Here is a 19911-nt window from a genome sequence, read left to right on the forward strand (position 1 = left end):
GGGGGGGGGTAGGGATGTCCGTGTGGTGCTGATTATTATGGGGTGGTGAGATGGGTGTGTGTGTGGATATAGGGAAAAGGGGAGTGTATGGTTCAAACTCTTCCCGTGGTAGGGTCTGTTCAATGGTATTGTGATAAAGGGTGTGTGGATTACAGGGCTGCAGTGGGATGTGCTGGGGGTCTATATTGGTATGGGGTAGGGCGTGTGCCTAAGGGGGATGAGTTGTTTGTGCTGGAATGGCTTTTATTTATTTTACATGTGCAGCACTTGCAATCCTCGGTCTTTCTCTGTCCTGTATGCTGCTCAGCGGCTGTGTTGCTACTGCTACTTCTCCTACTGCTTTCTGAGCCCTGCATTCTTGAGCTGCAAAAACTGCAGGATTTTTTTTTTCCTGTGTGATACCAGTTTAATCAACCCTCAGGTGACCTCTGCAGAAAAACCCACAGCTGCCATGCTCCTACACCTCACCTGGCAAACAGAGCTTGGGTGGCTTTTAGAAAAGCCATGAAAGGGAATTCATTATATGAGGTCCTAGGTGCATGAAAGCAGCAGGTGGCTTGAATGAGGCTATGCCTGTCACTGTGTTTACATCTGGCCCAGTAGTAAACAAGGTGTGGTACTGTGATTCAGTGCCATCAGCCCACCAGGTGTGGTGCTGTCTTTGCAGTTTTTTGTGCACCATTGACTGTGCCATGGTAACATGTGCCTAGATAGTAGTTGCACTGAAGGCTAATATAGCTGCACATTCATTAAAAACAGTGTGATTACACTTTACTGAAAATCTGCTGCCTTCATTTGCACTGTTGCTAGGAGTGCTAATTTCTTTGACGTGAGGGGGAATCAACACCCTTGCACTTGACTAATTTGGCTTAATTTTAGAAATGTCCAGCTGTGTTTTTTTTATATGGAGAGAGACAAACCGTTTCTTGCAGTGTAGCATTCATGGGTGTGACCTGCTATCTGTAAGCTTCGGGCTGTGGCTGGACTGTGCTGGCAGGCTAAATTAGATCTGTTCTTACGTTGAATGCCTTTTTGTAGTACTGTTGTTGGGATGTTAGGGTTTTGTTACATCATTGATTTTAATTGATGAAATGGCTTATTTCTTCTGCACTATTAACTATGCTCTAAGAGTGAACCGTAAAGAATGGATGCAGAAGATAGGGATCAAGGTCCCCAGTGTTGATTACCCTCCTTCAATCACGGTGAAGTAATTGTATGAGAGATGGCCATGTGAACCTAATAGATTCTCACTTGGACTGTGCCTTGGAGGAGAGCGGACTCCTCCCTGCAGGTCTCAGCCAATACATGCTGGGGGGGAAATTCCTTGGCTTAGTTTAAACCCAGTGCTAGTGAACCTGTCACTGCGGCTTGTGCACCTAACGCCATTTACAAACTGGGATGGAACTGTTTGATTTTTTTTTTTTTCTTTCTTAGAACCCAGTGAAGTAGATTCTGCCAGCACCTCCTGGGGCAGAAAATCCTAAATATGTATCATTTGGGAGAGGGAAGCTGGCAGAGGAAGGCCCTCTGATTTCCAACTTTGTTTCTGTACCCAATGCTGTGGGCAGCATTTCCTATTGAAAGCTCTTGCCTATGGAATTTGCTGCCACTGGAGATAAGATGGGCCTAGATCTAGCCTCCCTGCAAGCCTTATTTCTTATTAGTGGAAGACCTGTGTGAAGAGAGCAGCCCTAAGAGCAGAAGGCCACTAGTGAGATTGATCCGGTTTGAGATTAAAGAGGGAGGGGAGCAGAGTTGTGGTTCTTCTGATAGAACTGATGTTGCTTATGTAGAGGTTCATGAGGTATGCTTTCAGCAGTGTTCACGTTAGTTACCTGTATTTATAGGGTGTCTGTGGTCTCTGGGTGTACTCTGTGGCTTAAATATGGTAATAAACAATTCTAAATAAAAGAAGCAAAAATGCCAGTCTTGTGTGACTTGCAGCTTTGAAGGAGATGAGGCCAGTTGGCTAAGAGCCCAGGATTTCATAGCTCGTAAACAGAGAAAATTTGGGTAAAGAGATGCAGCAGGATATGGCTAAATGTATTTCTATTGGGTGCAAGTGCTTTATTGAGAACATCCTGCTTCTGGCTACTAGCAACCTTACTATTGGGACAATGAATTTGAGTGATCTGTACAGGGTTGGGTCAGAGAGAGACTGACAGATCTTAATTATGGGATCCTTCTCCCAATCCTACAAACCTAAGATGTTCTTTGTATCATTAAAGCCAAGGATCTTTCCTAGCTTGTTTAAAAGCTCTTCCCTGTGCCCTCTCCATGGCAAGGTAAGATGACCAAACCAGGATGAGAACTTTAGATTGGCCCCCAGGGGTGGTGTGCAACTTCCCTTTTTATAGAAAGCAATAGAGGGTCCTGTGGCACCTTTAAGACTAACAGAAGTATTGGAGCATAAGCTTTTGTGGGTGAATGCCCACTTCATCAGATGCAAGACTAACACGGCTACCCCTTTTTATAGAACCTCTCTGTTGCGGGGTTTGCCTTCTGACTCTTAGTTCCACAATATATCCATGTATATTTGCTCCTGCTAGAATCAATCAGCCATTTCATAGGTTGTAACACATGTTCCCCTGATGCTTTTGGGACCCGTAATAAGAAAAGGGAAATCTAGGCTACCTGTCAGGAAGGAATATCCTGACAATTAGAACTATTTGGCTGTGAAATTGTCCCTCTAGAGAAGTGGTGGAAGCCCCACCTACTGGAACATTCACGTTTAGACTAGAAAATGTGCAATATGGAACAATCCTGCTCTTCCTTGGGGAGATGGGATACCATGGCCTATTACTGCTCTTCTCTTCCATCTCTAACTTGTATGATTCTCATGTGTTTAAATCTTTTTGAAGGTATCGGTGTTGTTTCCAATTTGTTGTCTATCAACAAATTTGGGAGCAGTTCAATCAGAGGACTGGGATTGGGATTCCTAGGTTCTGTCCTTTTGTCACTGACTTACTCTGACTTCGGACAAATCATTTAAACTCTCTGTGATACCAAGTTCTTGCTGTAAAATGGGTATAATGAGCCCTGCCCACCTTACCGAGATGCAGAGAATTAAGTAAATATTTGACTCTTCGAAATTCTTGGTGCTAGAATAGTGCAAGGATTAGCATACCCTTTCCACAGGCGCATTCCTACTTTAGACAGTTGACCAAATGAAGAGCAGCATCTGCAACTCCAGACACTGGTGAATTTTCTCCATTCAGAACTGTTAATATTTACAATGATCTGTGTTTATGATCATCTGTCCAGGTCGTATATCTATGTTCAGGCTGGCCAACCTAAAAATCCATGCCAGGAATTTCCATACTAACATGCCTAAGGAGGGATACTTCAGTCCTGATTAAGTGTTTTACTTTTTAGCATCCTTGTTCAGAAGTTTTGGCCTCTGTTGGGATTTTGTTGAATGTTTAAATGATAGTGTAGGTGGAATACATGTGATGTCTTCATCAGCAAGTAGCTTGGTTTGGGATGATTTATGTAAGATCATGCAGGTTTGGATAACCCATTCTCTCAATCTATTTATGATAGTCTCTGTGATTTTACCAACAGTAAGACTGCAGACTTGTTGGGTTGCGCCCACTCCTTTCTGAAATGGAGGGTACCCCTCAAATTCTAAGGTGATTTCATAACATGGTGATGTGTGGTATTTTAAAAACAACAGAACTAATAGAACATAAACATTTCAAGTGTCCGGGCTGATCCGAGGTGTAAAACAAATGTTAGTGGGGTTGCCAGTTCACATGCAGTTCTACTGATATTCTGGGCACTGATTATGAATCATTGGGGCATGATGATTAATTGGGGTGTAAGATTTTATGCTTTACAATCACTGTACAATGATAGTGGTTATCATTCATCCCATGCATTCTTATAACGTATTTATTTGGAAATGTTCATGGCCCCCAAAGGTAAATATTATAGAAAACTTCATTCTTACCCGCGATCCATGTCCCTTGATGAGGTTTTTCTCTGCTTAAATTCTGTAATGATTCTACAGTAACCTCTTCCCTTTAGTATGTTTACAAAATAATTTGTTGTTCCTCTCTTCAGCAACCATGCTCTCCCTCTTGTATTTTTTGCTTCAGTGATTATTACCTTACATGCTCTAGATAACTCATTGAACTTTGACTTCTCCTTTTCCTCTTCCATCACTTCTCAAAAGATTTCTGCTGTAATTCTCTTTCCATTTTGCTGCTAATCCAGGATGGCTATTTTTAATCCCCTACTTGCTTTCTTGGCAACTGGGATAAATCTACTCTAGGTGCTAAGTGGAACCACTTGAGTATTTTCCAGGCAGCATATACACCCTGCCCTTTAAATTAGTTGTTCCTTTTTGAGTGCACTTGTACAACTTCTAACACTTACTTTCTCAGAGTTCTACCTTCTCCCCCCTGTCTGCTTCAGTCTAGCAATGAAAAAACTGCAGCACTGTGTTGCTGCTACCATGTGTCTCTCATGGAGTTAGTAACTGCTATGTCTGTTAGCACTTCCCCCTTGCTGGCACCTTGGATTCCCCTTCAGAGAATGCTTTTGCCTTGCCATCCCTGCTTTCAGAGTTATCAGCTTTTCCTGGCTGGGTGTGGATTTTCCAAAAAGTTAGGTTATGTCTACACTGCACTTTCATCAGTAAAACTTTTGTCGGTTGGGGGTGTGGAAAAAAACCACACCCCTGACAGACAAGTTTTACCGATGAAAAGCGCCGGTGTGGACAGCGCAACCACCCCTCATTGGGATTGGTTTTATTTTGTCGGCAGGAGAGCCCTTTGCTGCAGACACAGAGTGGCTACACCGCGTACCATACAGCTGTGCCACTGTAAAGTGTGCAGTGTAAACATGGCCTGACCCTTTCCCTTGATGGCTAACTCCAAGGCCACCTATCCCTGGGCTTGTAACGCCTTTGCAGACGCTAGATTCAGCCAACTAAACCTGACTCACTTTTCTAACTTCACTATGTTGCAAATGATGAATGTATTCTGTGTATGCAATGCTATATGCTCTTGTATTCTTCTATTGATGTAGCACAGTTGGGGACTCTGCTCTTGGATAGCAGCTACTAGCTGGCCTAGTGGATAGTAAGCTTCTCCCCCTCCCTCCCCTCCACGGATATCTAACCTGGTGGCCCTTGGTCTCCTAGATTCAAGCCTCTTCCTAGCCCTCCCGAAGAGCCTCCCTTACTCAAGAGGGTGTTATCCTGAGCAGGCAGGCTTCCATCCCGGCAGGTGTTCTGGTTCCTTAAGGACCTAAATTCCTCCTGCTTTACACAATAAACTCTCAGCCACACAACAGGGGACTGGATCTCCTGTCTATACACTATGCATCTGATGAAGTGCGTTTTAGCCCACGACAGCTTATGCCCAAATAAATTTGTTAGTATCTAAGGTGCCACAAGACCTCCTCGTTGTTTTTGCTGATACAGACGAACACGGCTGCCACTCTGAAACCTGTCTATACACGCTATATGGAAATTTTGTTAATATTTAGCTTTAAAAAATCAATAGAAGCAAACAAGGAATGTAGGCTCATGAAATATAAGGTATAGTAAGCCAGTGGCGCATTTAATAATAATAAAAAAAACGACTTCTTTTAAAATGAGAAATGTGCAATTTTGACTGTTGGTTAACATCTCATAAAACTTGTGGCAAATGAAGCCTGAAATAGACTGTCAGAATGAGAAGCCTTTGCTTATTGTATTTTACAGATAGTGTGATCCAGAAAATTTTGTTCTTGAATTGAACACTGATTGGTGGTTATATTTCTGGTACAGAGCAGAGCTATTTCTTGACTTCTGAATCATTAACTCATCATTGCAGGTTTCCAAATACATTTGGCAGTAGAGAGAGAACTTATTGAGGACATGGGGGTTAAGTGAAAAGACAGCAAAATGATATCTGGATATGAATGCACCGTAGAGGGAAAGGTAGCTGTCTTTCTTCTCTCTCTTCCCCTCCCCCCCCCAGTTAATGGTTATTGTGTACAGTTGAGTTTGAACTGATTGGTGTAAGGGTGGCTAACCTGTTGTGTTTATAACTGTGCAGTGCCCTCAGGCTGCCCTCCTCTTTCTTATGAGGGCACAACACATAAAATTCCTCTCCTATCAGTAGGAGAAAAAGGGATATGCTATTTCAGAAAAATCTCTATCCAACAGTAAATTCTTGTAACTATTAATGCTTTGTGCTTCTCTGGCACCTTCCATCTGAGGCTCTCAATGCATTCTACAAATGTTCATTTAGACCAGTGGTCCCCAACTTTTTTCGTCTGGCAGGTGCCAGACGATGAGCCACGGAGGACTGTGGCGGTGGACAAGCGTGCCGAATTGGCGGCATTTCAGCGGCGACGCCGATACTTCTCGGCGGCATTTCGGCGGATGCTTGTCCGCTGGCCAGTACGTGGGCTCACTTAGACGCCCCGGTGGACGCCATGGTGCCCGCGGGCACCACGTTGCGGACCCCTGATTTAGACTTTCAACACTCCTGTCACTATTCCCGTTTTATACATGGGAAAATAGACAGTGAGGATGATCCTGTCCAAGGTCACACAAGAATTACATGGCAGGGCCAGAAATAGAAGAACCCAAGTCTTCAGACTGTCCTGGGCCTTGACCATGAGATCACGTTTCCTTACCTCTACTGTTAAGCATTATGAGGAATCGTTTGCATTTATGTTAAAGTGAAACACTGCAATGTAGCATTTACAGAAAACAAATATGAATCTGTGTCCATTTCTGCTGCTGTCAGATGCACGTGGTCTCTGGTCTGCCTTTTTTGACGTGATGACATTTCTCTGTTTGCCTCATTGCATTTTTATCGATCTATTTGCTCTGTGCTCTGCTCGAATGTAAATGACTTGCACAGGCAACGTGTTTGGAAATCCAACCTCTTTACCATCTAGAAATGTTACTAACCCTGTGAGTTGAAGGTACATTATTATTTTATTGATTTCTATAGTACCTCTTGCAAGCTTGAAAGCACTTCATATGCTGTAGGCAGGTAGCATGTGAAGAAGTTCTTTACCTAGTAAAATGCAGCCATCTCCAGGGTGGAAAATGGCAGCCTTTTCTCCAGACCAGAGTTTAGCATTTTTTACTTCCCATCCTATATTTCAAATGGGGGAATTCAGGTTGTCAGACTGTATTTACCCATAATCCGAGTTTGTCTAGAACACTTGCTGCTCTTAAGGAGGGAAAAATCTCTAATGACAAATGACTGCAACTGGGTTTGTCTCTGAAAAACAGCAGCACATTGCCCACATGGAGGGGGGGATAGAGTTACATGCAGACTCAGAAGGAAGAGTGCTACCTATTAAACTGCTGGCCTCACTTCCTGTTGCATCTTGGATATTGTTAGCCTGCCATCTAAATCCTGACCTGGCCCAATCCTCCTAAATTACTGAACTCTGAGATCACAGCCAGAGGTAGTCTAGCAGAGCATATGGCACATGTACCAGGTTTAATGTCACTAAAGTTTCACAACCTCTTCTACGGTAACTAGCTTATCCACTTAATATAATAATAGCAATCAGCCGGGGGATATATAAGCTTCCTGTATGGTATATGATTCTGCTTTGAGCCTCATCACTTACTACTCCTGAGGGAATTCTGCACCAAAAAATTCTGCGCACACTATTTTAAAATCCCTGCAAGTTTTTTGTCATTGAATAAATGCAGAGGTTCCAGCATGGCAGTGGGGGGGGGGGGGGGGGAGCACAGGCCACTGGCTGTGTGAAGGTGGGAGATCACCCTGCAGCACCCCCACCCCTGGGACATGGACTCAGCGGTGAGGCTGTACCTGACTCTGACACAGCACAAGGCCCGGGCCTGCCCCAGAAACACCCTGGGCCCTGCCCCTCTGTGCCAGGCGCACCAGGTGTGGGACAGGCAGACTCAACCAGGCAGGATCCAAGTGTAGAGGGGCTCAGTGTGGGGGGGATCCAGGTGTGGGGGGAGAGGGTTCTGTGTGGGACAATCTGGGTGCGGGCAGCTCAGTGGGGGGGTCTAGCTGGGGGGGATCTGGAGGTACAGAGTCTTGTTGGAGGGGGGTTCCAGGTGCAGGAGCAGTGGAACTCTGCAGGAGTTTCCAGGTGATGTGGCTGGGGCTCAGTGGGGGAGATTGGGTGCTGGGGAAGTGGGGCTTGGTGGGGGTCTGGGTGCAGCTAGTTGGGGGGCCAGTGGCATGGGTGTCTGGATGGGCAGCTCAGGGTGGTGCAAGGGGTGGGACTTGTCAGGGTCGGGGTTTGAATGCAGGGCGCTCAGTAGGGGTGGTCTGGGGTGCAGGGGTGGGGGTACAGAGGCAGGGGGTCTGGGTGCCGGGGGCTTCAGATTCAGGGGTTGAGGTTCAGTGGGGTGGGGTTCGGAGTGCTAGGGGCTTCTGGGTATATGGGGTGAGGCTTGGCAGGGATGTCTGGATATGGGAGGTCTGGCTGCGTGGGAGTTGGAAGGATACAATGACCCATTCCCCCCCCACAGCTGAGGAGTGATGGGGGCAGGAAGCAGGGGAGGATGCTGAGCTTTCTGCAGCAGGGGGAGATTTGCAGGGAAGAGGAAGTCCCATCCTCTCCTGCCTCCAGCCCAGCTGGGACTAGCAGCTGATCCTGGCTCAGGGCAGGAGCAACTGGCTGGGGTGTCCCCAGCCCCGTGGTGCTCTACCTCTGCCAGCTGTTCAGGTGCCTGAAATGATGTACCTGCGCTGCTAGGGAGTGGTGCGTGACTGCTCTTGCAGCTTTCCTTTGCTTCCCTGTCAAAGTCATCTTTCTGCGGGTAAGCAAAGAAATCTGCAGGGGACATGAATTCTGTGCACACATAGTGGCGCAGAATTCCCCCAGGAGTAACTTATAAACTGGTATAAGCTATGCTATGTGTGTGTTAATTTCCTTTTATGCCTACTTTTGAGTGCACGTGTGCCACAGAGCTTTCATCAAATTCCCCATTACAAGCCCACTGCAACTGCTCTAGGTAAAAATCCATTGATGTATTAATGTTTGATTACTCTGGTAATATTTAATGTGGCTGTAAATGTTTAGAAAGGTTTCCAGGCAGGAAAAACATCAGGCAGAAAATCAGTATTTGATAGATGCAGAGCAATTGAGTGATTTGTTAAATGTGTATATGTATATGAATACATACACACACGTGTCTGTCAGGCCAGCAGGCTCAAAGATCACATGTGGCTTGTTTAGTCTTAGTGGAGAAAAGATGGCACTTACTGAGGCTGCTGGACCCAGACAGATCCTGTGGGTCTCTCTGGCTCTCCAACCATCTGACAAAACACATCCTGTGCTACTTAGTTGTCACATAAGATCTTAAAGTCCTGGCCAGAACTAAGAGTGATGGAAAGCAGTGCCTGGAAGCTGCGAGAGGAGTACCACTGACTTTTTTTTTTTTTTTTTTTTTTTTTTTATTTGTGGGGCTGACTAATCTATACTTCTGATGATCAGTTCCAACAAAACCCAGCCAAACTTCCAAGGGATTTAGGTACTTCCACATTGGAATTGGTTCAGGGTTTGGCCTTCCTTTCAGGAATGGGAAGGCAACTTGGATCTCAAGGCTATGTAGTGGAATATTTCCACTGTACACAGGAATTCGTCCCTCTTGTGAAAATCCCAGTAGTGTTTCTTGCCCCTGTCCTTTATAGTCATGAATCTTGATCGCCATTCTGAAAGGCAGCATTGGGGGGGGGGGGGGGGGGAGTTGACAGCTTTTTCTCATCTTCTCAAGCTTCGAGAAATCCTTTCCTTTATTCCTTCTTGGGATCAAACTAAAATCCACCTTTGGGTACCTCTGAGGTAAGTGTCCCCATTTCCCATTCTACATGAGGAGTGAAATAAATACCGGTACTAATAGGCCTGGTATATAAAAGCCTAGCTAGATTTCTCTGCCTGAATCTGTTTGAAAAGATTTTCTCGTGCTCTCCGCTGTAGTAGGCTCCCTATTCCCTTCTAAAAGTCATGTGCCCATCTGCCTCTAGTGGCATATCCTATCCAACCCACCTCTCCAGGTGTGTATCAGAATTGATCAGGAGAAGGGAGGCTGAAATGAGGATGGAAGAACTAATTTCATGGCACATCTGTGTTAATTAAGAGTGATTGTTATAAAACAACAGGGTGGCATGGGGGTAGTCTCCATGAGATTTTCCCCTTCAGATAGAATTTGTGGGTTTTTTAGGACTGCTGGGAGCTTTTAGATCTATTTTACCACGCACCCTTTGAAGTGATGCTGTTGAATCTGTCATAGCTCCCAATAGGATCACTTTCAAGGCTGTAGGGAAAATTTAGAAAATGAATACGTCAAGCTTGCATTCATTTAGAAGCCTTTTTAGTTTTGCATATCTAATATCGCCTTAATGTCACCTTGAGTAATCTGTATCATAGTGCAGATACTCAGTGCTAGAGCAAGGTTTGTGTCAATCTCTTCATTCAAATCTGTTTGAGAGTAGGGTGTGGCCTATAAGTTAATTAAAAAAAAAAAATTGCTCCAGGGAGCAACTTAGCATATGTTCTGGTTTTATGAAATTTCCAATTAAAAATCTAAATATCAAGGCTTATTTACTCTGTCTTGAAGGAAAAGTGGCGGCTATGACACTAAGCTTTGACTAGTGATCACTGCATGCAGTAATGCCTGGAGCAACTATTTTTTTTCCCAAGGAAACTTTGTTTAGATAACTGACAGATCTACTTTTCCCTTCTTTGCTGGGAGTGATTCACAGTGAAATAAAGCCTTTTTCTACTCTAGCCACTAAGAAGAAAGGACAGCAGAATTGCTCTTGGCCGATCAAATGAAGATTTTTAAAGCAAGTAAGCAATAGTCCACGTGACAGCACTTTCGTGCAATATCGTTGGTGCGCTGGTATTGTATATAACCTCTGGCAGGGTGGAGGTGGGGAAATGTGACTAATATTGCAACCCTGTGCAGTATAACTGGCGTCCATTGGCACTAAAACCAGTGAGTGGTCTTTAAGACAAATCGGTCAGGTTGTAACCCCTGTCAGAGAGGTACCCCCTCCTGGGAAGGCTCGCATATACTAGTTCAAACTACGTTCTCCAGAGACCAACAGACAAGGGAAAGGACTTTTGGCATAAATAGCCTGAATTTAAATGGACTCAGTGCTTTCTTTCTGATCCAGCAAACGGACATGACCTTCTGCCCAATGGGGTCTAATCCTTGCAGAAGGGTTGTAAAGTCTTGACGTAGTTGGGCCCTATAAGACTGATGGGTAACCTCTGATAAGCTTGGCCCAAGGAGGGGGAATACAGGTGCAGTGACCCTGAAACTGTGACCGTCTGGCTGGATTTACCTTAGCCCACTGTCCCTGTGATAGTTTATGAACCTCCAGGTCACCATCGTTTTTCAGAACGAGCAGTAACTTTACAAATACCTCACCAGTATGGAGTTGAGTTGTAAGTCCTCTAGTGATCCATGCTGCTGTGGTCTAGAGTTGAATTATATTTGCCCAAATGTTCCTCCTTAGTTTGAAACCTCACAGCAGCAGGTAGGAAGTCCTAGCAGGGAAAGTCTTGCTGGGTGTATGTGAAGGTTTAGGACCCAGTATAGAGCCAGACCTGGTGTTGGTGATGGTGTGAGGGAAGCAGAGTTGTTTGTAAGTACAATTCTGCCTCTGGGCTCTACTACTAACATCAATAAAGAAAATATTCAATACATTTAATAAAAACTCTTGGAAGGTGCTGCGTTTGGGCAGGAACTCTGTGTCTGCTTTATGAAGACCACAGTAGGCAGCCTAGCTGCTTAGTATGAGATACCCCCCCCCCCACTTGTTTATCCCCATCTAACCTGTGAAAAATGAGTCATGTCTGTAGTGGGACTTGGAGTTCCTAGCTCTGGGCACCATGTTTCATGCAGCTGATCCTGACAAATCAAGGGGTTTTCTGTTCTTGAAGTTGTGGCAGTGGAGTAGTTTTTGTATTTTGTTGGGTCAGGTCAGATTTGCATTTCTCTGAATGAATCACAATGGCTAAGGGGGTAGGCTCTCAAAATGTAAATGAAGGGGTGGATGGAGCAGCAGGTTGCTGTCACTGATTGGCCAGTTGGGGCACTGTGCGCTAGTAAACTCCAATTCTGTTGATCTTGGGTGGTCAGCAGGTATGTTAGTGAGCACTAAGGGATGAGCTGCCTTCATGTTGGTTCGTATAGAACTGAGGTATGGTTGGTACTCAGTAACAAATAACTCCTACTCACTAAACTTAATATTAAGTATAAGGACCTGATCCACCGCCCACTGAAATAAATTAAAAGATTTTTTTGGATTTCCATGGCCTCAGGATCAAACCCTAAGAGCCCATAACCCACAATAACGGGTGAAGTATAACAACCTAGGTAAATACATGGAAGATATACTTTGAATGTCTCTTTATCTGTACTAGGAATATAGCAGTGATGTGTCTTAGGGCTGGTCCATACTAAGCCCCCAGTTTGAACTAAGATATGCAACTTCAGCTACGTGAATAACGTAGCTGAAGTCGAAGTATCTTAGTTCGAACTTAAAGGTACTTACCGTGGGTCCACACATGGCAGGCAGGCGCCCCCGTCAACTCCGCCAACTCCTCTCGCGGAGCAGGATTACCAGCATTGACGGCGAGCACTTCTGGGATCGATTTATCGCGTCTTGTCTAGACGTGATAAATCGATCCCAGAACATCGATTGCTTGCCACCAAACCAGCGGGTAAGTATAGACGTACCCTTAGAGATACTTACAGATGGTGGTACATAGATTTGCCTCTCAAGGCTCTGAATATAGCTTTCTACCTAGGTATTTTAATAAAGAGAATAACACTTCAAGAGGTGAGATTATATGGAAATACTTGCATTTCTCCCGTGACTGAAAATAATTGGTTTTTAAACCTTGTACCTCATATGGTATAACTGTATGCCTTGTCATCAGTTATTACTTATTAGTGTTTATAATGAGGGAAAACTATGGCAGAATGTCACAATGAAAGCTCACTTATTTTGTATTAGTACAGTACATTGCAAACACATGCAGAGCTGTCTCTACAACCAAAAGCTTGAACATAAATCTTTCATTTTGGTACCCTGGGGAAGATGCTACAAGTTAGTTTATTTTAAGCCAGTGCTATTTATCCTTTAAAATGCCTTCTCTTCCAGATCCAGATTCAACTGTTAGGATTTTAGTTTGTTAAATTATCAAGGTGGTCAAAATTAAAAGTTGAGTCTTCCAAATGAGGAAAAGCATCTGAAAGAAGAGCCTTAGTGAATAGGAAGAACTAAAAGACGAGAGAGATGCATTGTTTACATTACATTGGTACCTGGAGGCCCCAGTCAGGATCAGAGCCCTGTTGTGCTTGGAACTGTACAAAGACACATGAAGACATGGTGCTTGCCCTAAAGAGCTTGCTAACTAAGACAAATGATATCTGTAGGGCATGGGGATAGGGCTGCAACCAAATAGGCAGATCTTATCTAGATGAGTAATTAAAAATGTAATGTATCCGTTATCCCCATCTGTCCCACTTAAGCAGGCTTGGCAGAACTTGATTCTTAGTTTTTATAATTGTGATGGATAATATTGATATTTATTTTTAAGCATTTTTTTATTTTATTGATTTTAAATTTTCACAGTTGTGGGAAATTATGGGGGATCAGGCAATAGTGGGAGGTCTGACAATTATTTAATGACAGTAGTTCAGATTAAAGGTAAAGCTTTAAGTGTTAAAATACAAATTGTCAACATCACATGTCAAAATATACAAAGTAAATATCCTTAAATCAAACTCTATTACAGTCTCAATCTGTATTTTTCTTATGTTGCCTATCTGTAAATTTTGATTTATCATTGGAAATATTTTTTCGTCTGTGCATGAGATAAAATCAATGTTGATCAACATTTAGCAATAAAAATCTAATCTTTCCAAGCCTCTACATAAGTGTCACTAATATTTATTTCCCCCTTTCAGTATCTCCTGAGTCTTTGATCTAGTTTGGTAGAAGCTGTTTAAACCTCAGGTTGTTCAGCTCTCATCCCCAGGACAGACAGTTAGCCATATCCTATGTTGCAGTGAGCCAGTTGTCACAGGTACCTACAAGATCTCTATCAAGCATTCTTAAAACTACAATACCCACCTGCTGAAGTGAAAAAACAGATTGACAGAGCCAGACGAGTACCTAGAAGTCACCTCCTACAAGACAGGCCCAACAAAGAAAATAACAGAACACCACTAGCTGTCACCTTCAGCCCCCAACTAAAACCTCTCCAGCGCATCATCAGAGATCTACAACCTATCCTGAAAGATGATCCTTTACTCTCACTGCTACTCTGAAACCTACTTTAATTTTTGTCTACATTCAGCTACAGTCGTCCTAGATGGCAACCGGGCTCTCTCCCAGCAGCCGGAAAGCATCTTGTTAAATATCAGTCTTAGTGCTGTGACACATCTGTGCACATGTACTGAAAAGTCAAGGAACTCAATCCTAATTAAGGGTCCTAATGCCAGTCACAAATACATGTGCAGGGTTCCCATTGAATTAATTGAGGGAGCCCCTGTGCATACATTCCATTGAAGAATTTGGCCCTATGTTTATTAATGTCTGGGGCATATTTTTGCTAAACTTGACTGTGTAGGAGTAACTAGGTCAGCACATGAGAGAGATTGGGGGGCGGGGGAGAACAAGAGTTGCTTTAAGTCTTATTTGATTTAGACACATCCTAATTACGTGCGCACAAAAAAAAAATCGAATGGGCTAAATGTTGGACTGGTAATTTGGTAAATGATCTTACCAAAGAAGGAATATTAATAGTAAGTTAAATTATTTGAATTAGAAAGCCTTGTCTATACTAGAGATCTAGCCACACCAATGCAGCCGCCCCAGTATAGATGTAGTGCTTTGGTATAAACTGCCGCTTGCACCCAGTGTAGCTTGTCGTGGTTTACACCAACGCAGCACGTCTACACCGGGGCAGCTATGCCATTGGCTAAAACCCTAAATGTAGACAAGTTCTTGAATTCTAATGGGTACTCTCAAGATACTGTTAAGTGCCTTGGCGCTGACCCTGGGCTGGGAGGAGGGAGCTGCTGGAAGGCATGAATTGGCTCCTGATTCACTCCAACTCCCCCGGCTTTCCCAGTTGCAGATTCTTGACCCCTTCAGAATGGGAGGCCTAGGGAGGGGCAGGATTCATCAGGTACTCAAACGAGGGCAGCTGTCCCAAAGCTCAAGAGCAGCTCTTGTTTCAACTGCCTGCACAGATGTGAGAAGACAGACTGGCCTCATGATGCCAGGGACCTCCTTACCAAGAGGTATTTGAGGTCTGCTGCTGCTTGTGAGGATGGCTAAGGAGGTGAGAAGCTTGCTAGGGAAGGAGAGGGTGGGCTCCAAGGGGGAAGGTCAAGAGCTGAAAAACCATCTCCTTCAGTTCATTGGTTCTGGCCCCTTGGGTTGCATGGTGTCTTTTGTATCTGAAATCCATTGAGGAAGATTCTGGAAGCTTGATAACAGCAAAGGGAAAGTATATTCCCCTCGCTCTTTCACAGAGCTCACATTTTTCCTTTCCTTCTCTTTCCTCCTTCTCCCACATTACCTCCTGGGAATTATAGTTCCTGGACTCAAAGCTACAGGAACCACCTAGAAACAAACTTAGAAACACAAGCTTGGGGAAGCTGTCTGCACTTAGCTAGATACAACACACCCTTCCCCTTTTAGTCATCATTGTAAAACTTAGTCACCTCTAAACCATCACTTGAATCAGTAAGTCTTCCAATATTTTAAGCAGTCTCCTTTGACTCACAGCTCTTCTAATGCCTGGAGAGGCAGGAACAAAACTAGGCACTGGAGCAATTCCTAAATGCTAAAGACTGTCTATCTCTATCAGTCATCGATGTTCTTTGGTCCAAGGTGGAAGTCCTCATTCTCTTCATGAGCTGTGGACAATCTTGAATGTTCCTTTTCCTTCCATCTATTAATACAGCAGAATGTCCATGGATTTCTGTTATCTGCAAAGACACTAGTATCTTAAACATCCTTTTGACTGTCCGCTTCACATGAACAGAATCTCCAAGGTGAAGCCTCATGTTTCAAATTTCTTCTGATCTCTGTACTTTCCATTTCACCTGTTTGTTAACATGTTCACAGATAGTTTCATTGTAAGGTTTGATTGAAAAAGGAGAACATGTAAGCCCTTGACAGGTAGTAAGTCATATATTGACCTTGCATCTTAGGAGTATCACCCTTTGAACCATTGAGTGTGGAGTGGTCCTATAAACAGTGTTCATGTAACATTTCTTTCCATGGTCTTGCTTGCAAACTGGTGAGTTGCAAACTTTCTTTCACTAGTCTGTTCATTTTCTTGACTAGACTATTAGCTCTTAGGTGGTATAAAGAAACTGTTTTGTGCTTGATACCATTGCTACTGAGGTAGTATTGCATTTCAGCAGAGGTCAGTTGCATTCCATTCTCGGTTACAAATTCCTTGGGAAATCCTTCTCTGGTGAAGAGAGATGACCTGAACTTAGTCACTATTTCAGTGGTAACCTTTCCAGTGAGTAACTTTCAGCCACTTTGAATGATCTGCCATTACACACAATGCACAGTCAACCTGTGGAACTTTTTGCCAGAGGATGTTGTGAAGGCCAAGACTATAACAGGGTTCAGAAAAGAACTAGATAAATTCAGAGGACAATAGGTCCATCAATGGCTATTAGCCAGGATGGGGAGGGATGCTGTCCCTAGTTTGTTTGCCAGAAGCTGGGAATGGGTGACGGGATGGATCATTTGATTATCTGTTCTGTTCATTCCCTCTGAAGCACCTAGCATTGTCCACTGTCAGAAGACAGGATACTGGGTTAGATGGTCTGACCCAGTGTGGCTATTCTTCTTATGGCAAACCTTTTCATAGCAGACTGATCTTCAAATTATCCTATTCTGTCAAGAGCCAGTTTCTCCTATGCACAGTTTGGATAGTCAGTGGATATTAGAGGAATGCTGAAGGGTTTCTGTGACTTACCAGTACTAGCACGAGGCATGCAATTCTTGATTATTTCCTCAACTTGATGGTTCATCACATTCAAACCTCACATCCTTTTTTAGAAAATGACGTGAAGGAACTACGTTTTATAGCAAATTGTTCTACAGACTTTGAATACTATTCACACAATCCAAGAAGGATCGAAATTTGTCCTTGTTATCAGGCTCTGGTGCATCACAAATGGCTTCATTGGTGGCTTGCAGGCAGATGTGTCAAAAGGGCAAGGTTCTGGAGGGAAGGCTAGTATTACTTTAACTGGGATTGTTTAGTCTGCAGAAGAGAAGAATGAGGGGGGATTTGATAGCTGCTTTCAACCTGAAAGGGGGTTCCAAAGAGGATGGATCTAGACTGTTCTCAGTGGTACCAGATGACAGAACAAGGAGTAATGGTCTCAAGTTGCAGTGGGGGAGGTTTAGGTTGGATATTCGGAAAAACTTTTTCACGAGGAGGGTAGTGAAGCACTAGAATGGGTTACCTAGGGAGGTGGTGGAATCTCCTTGCTTAAAGGTTTTTAAGGTCAGGCTTGACAAAGCCCTGGCTGGGATGATTTAGTTGGGAATTGGTCCTGCTTTGAGCAGGGGGTTGGACTAGATGACCTCCTGAGGTCCCTTCCAACCCTGATGTTCTATGATACTAGCTTCAGTATGAGAACACTAGTATTACTCCTGAAACCGAGGACCAGCGTGTGCTTAAGCTGGACTGGAGCGTGTCAGTCTGACAAGGGAACCCTAGCAACTTTAAAATGTAGCTAATGTCTTACTTCATGGTTTAAGTATCTGTCTATTAAAGTAATTGTTGCTGTGTAGCCTTTGTTTCTTCCCTCCCCTTCACCCTGAGGAAAACCAAGAGTCAAGCTCTTTCCAAGGAGACTTTAAATCTTCAACTTGGTTATTGGGCATAATTGCTCAAGCTTTTGTGTGTAGCTACAGCTGCCCTCTGCCCTAGAGGAATGGTTGATCCCACTATCCAAGGTTGCCTTGGGGGAAGGCATTTCTCCAGTTCACACTGAGAGTGAAAAGTTCGTCCCTTCTTTTTTGGTACAGATTGGAGGGTAAAACTGGCAGGTGCTGTAGGATGGCTGGCCACATAACCTTGTCACGGCCAGGGTGGATATAGAGTTGGATTCCATCTCTTGGTTGAGATTCTGAACTAATACAATCTTTCTAGGGGTTTGATCCACTTTGGGTGTGTGTGTGTGTGGGGGGGGGAGGAGTTGCCTGGCTCATTGGTTAAGGGCTGAATAGCTAAGGATGGAAGATCCAATTGTCTAAACACAGAGTTAGGAGTCAAAGGCTGTAAGACTTGACTCTGGTGGGCAAAGAGGGTAAGAAGTCCTCATTCGTAGGAATCAAGTAAAGTACATGAACTTAAGTTTTACTATTCCTGTATTTAGAATTTCCCTGTCCTGGTAATTCCCTGGAAAGCCTAGTTTGTGCATACTTTTACCATTATAGTTCAAGATTTTTTTTTTTTTTTTTTTTAATACATCCATAGACATTTCCTACCAGGCGGTGGTGGCTTGTTTTCCAAAGCAAATTGGGAAAGGGGAAAAGTTACTTCCTCTGAAAGATGCAACAAAACATCCCAAGGGGAGAGTCCTTGGCCCTTAGGTTGTTATGCTTGAGAAGTAAGTTACTTTTGTGTCAAATCTTCCAGACTGTATGAAACGTTAAAAAAATCCTCCCAATTCTCTTGTTGCAGTTGGCTCTTCTAAACCTATGGCTTTAGTGCAGTGGGCCATAGCCACTGCATGGAGGCCATTGACAATAGTCAATTTAAAATCATATACTCTTAGGGTAACTAGATTTTAAAAACAACAAGGAGTCTGTTGGCAGCTTAAAGACTAACAGATTTATTTGGGCATAAGCTTTCCTTGGTAAAAAAACCATTTCTTCAGATGCATGGAGTGAAAATTACAGATGCAGGCATTATATACTGACACATGAAGAGAAGGGAGTTACCTCACAAGTGGAGAACCAGTATTGACAGGGCCAATTCAATCAGGCTGGATGTAGTCCACTCCCAATAATTGAGGAGGAGGTGTCAATTCCAGGATAGGCAAAGCTGCTTTTGTAATGAGCCAGCCACTCCCAGTCCCTATTCAAGCCCAAATTAATGGTGTTAAATTTACAAAGATTATAAAGGAATTGATGCAAATAGTGTCTTATGAGGCAGAGCATTGAAACTTGATCCGATGATATGACGTTAGTCTTTAATCTTACTAAAGATGGATGAAATCCTATGACCTCTTGGAGTGTATCCCTGGGATGGTGTTTCATTTATTCAAATGAATGACATAACCACTTTGGGGTCATACACTTCTGGTCCTTCTAATGGAGCTCTTGGGAGTGCTTTATATAGGGAATGGAAAGGTACAGATGACCAAAAGGGGACTACACAAACAGTGGTAAAGGGCAAACAAAGAACAGAAAAGCAAAAGGAAGGAAATGAGCAATAAATCTCTAAGTGCCTATATAGAAATATGGGAAATAGGAAGAGGTGGAGATGAGATGGCATTACAGGAAAAAAAAATGGCTTAGCTGATAATATGGAAACATGGTGGGATAAATATAGCATGACTGGTATGTTAGTATTGATGGATACAAAGTTCCGAGAGGGAAAAGGGACATGGGGGAAGAGGGGTTGCGCTAGACTATACATCAAAAATACTTTGACACAGATAATGAAGGCTATTTTCATAGTGATTTATTGTGGGTTAGAAGATGAGATAAGCAACCAAGTAGAATGCACAACAGGAATCCTTTACAGGCGCTGGATCATTGTGAAGAAGTTGAAGAATGCTTTCTTAAATGGATGTCAAATATGACTATGCCAAGATCTAGCTACTGTAAGATCCTTTAATTCCCAGATTTATTATTGGGAGACCGTACAAGTTCTTGATTTGTATTT

Source organism: Trachemys scripta, chromosome 2 (genome assembly GCF_013100865.1).
Source record: "Trachemys scripta elegans isolate TJP31775 chromosome 2, CAS_Tse_1.0, whole genome shotgun sequence".
Classification (NCBI taxonomy): domain Eukaryota; kingdom Metazoa; phylum Chordata; order Testudines; family Emydidae; genus Trachemys; species Trachemys scripta.